We start from the raw sequence: 1767 nt of genomic DNA on the forward strand, positions 1-1767 counted from the left end.
AGGTGATATTCGATATTTTTAAAACCAAACAGTTTTTATAAGATAAAAAACTATGTTATGTTAGGTTATAATTATAAAAAAAAAAGTTTTTTTCCTATGTTGTTTTTGTTTCTTATTTAATTTCACTTTTGCATATATTTATTTTTAAAAACTTAAACAAATGCAAAACAAACAATACCGTAATGTTTTCTTATTGAAAAAAGTGTTACTTTCTAAAATTAAGGAAGAAGTAATGCAAATATAACTTTTTTATTAAGAACACAATCTATACTTCTAGATTATATACTGTAATGTCGATATGTCCGAGTGGTTAAGGAGACAGACTCGAAATCTGTTGGGCTTTGCCTGCGCAGGTTCGAATCCTGCTGTCGACGATTTTTCTTTACATTTTTTTGTTAAATATGTATAGATTATATATTACTTAGTTATATTCTAACCAGTGTGTATTGATTTACAAGTTCCATTCTCAATGTAAAAACGCATGTTTAATTAAATTATTATTGATAAACAGACATTTAAATACTTTCATTTTCAAATCAAACATAATACGAGTCAAATTTTTAACTAGATCACTGTCGCCATACATTCTCATAGCTTTAGAAATATATACGAAGTTTCATTGCTTAACTAAAAAAGAATCTATGAATGACTTTCTTGTCTACATTTTAGGGTTTTAATGTTATTTGTGATTTATTAGCTCATGTCATAATAACAAAACCTAACTAAAAAAGGCCTATAAGTTGCAATGATTTTAAGGATTATATTTAACAGTTAGCTGCAATAGTCACATGCTACTTATAAGATATCTTTTGTAAATTCTATTTTGTTTCATGGACCACCAATCATTGGAAGTGTAAATCTTTTAAATATTAAGAAATGAGAAGAGTGGAGGGATTGTCTTTTGTGAAGAATTAACACTAGCTTAGTATATTTTAATATAAATCTTTTATCAATTGGTTTGACTTGAACTGGCATAACATAATAATACTAGTAAATCTACTATAGTAGTCAATACTTGGGAGGAACACTATTAGTATGCGTTATGGTTTTCCAAATTTGATCTCCTACAAGGTTTGAACCAAGGTTAAGAAGGTCGAAGAAAATCTTCTCAAAACAACATTTCACACTCTAAGGGTACTATGACGAACCTCCTCCTTCTATATATATTGTGCACATAGTCGGTGGAAGTCCTTAAATCATTGTTTCTCATTAACACAAAAAGTCCTTACAAAGTTTGTTATTTTTGACTTTTGACGTATGTGAAAATACCGACATCATATATGGTGATGTTAAAATTAATGTCTGAAAGAAAAAACTGACGTTACTTAATGTCGAAAAATAAGGGAACGACGTCTTTTAACGTCAGTTCGGAACCCACCCGACGTTCAACTCGCGCCATCTGGGGAGAACTGCTGAAATTGACGTCTGTCTTTGCACTGACAGACATCAAAGGACGTTGGGCGCGTGGCTAACAGACATTAAGCTGGAGTGACGTCAGGCGCGTGGGGAACAAACGTTAAGGGATGTCGGGGCAGTCTTAGACAAACGTCAAAATTGACGCTTTATTTACAAAAATGTCATTGGTTATATTTTACGTTTGTGTTCTCTCCGAGAGACGTTAACTAGGTGATGTTATAAACACTTTTTCTGTTAGTGTCTTCATAACTTGCTTTTAAATCTGTGTGCCATTTCAAGTGCTTGAACACATTAGGGTTTCTTGCACATTGTTTAAAGTACATGACACACATACATGAGCTTGGTGCATTA

At 31.7% G+C, this 1767-nt stretch overlaps 1 non-coding gene across 1 annotated transcript; it reads left to right on the top strand.

Annotated features, from left to right (window-relative positions):
• The first annotated feature begins 292 nt into the window (after positions 1-292).
• TRNAS-CGA lies at positions 293-374 on the top strand. Its single transcript has one exon. It is a non-coding gene; the product is annotated as a tRNA-Ser (tRNA).
• Positions 375-1767: the final 1393 nt, after the last annotated feature.

This window comes from Vigna unguiculata, chromosome 5 (genome assembly GCF_004118075.2).
Source record: "Vigna unguiculata cultivar IT97K-499-35 chromosome 5, ASM411807v1, whole genome shotgun sequence".
Taxonomy (NCBI): domain Eukaryota; kingdom Viridiplantae; phylum Streptophyta; class Magnoliopsida; order Fabales; family Fabaceae; genus Vigna; species Vigna unguiculata.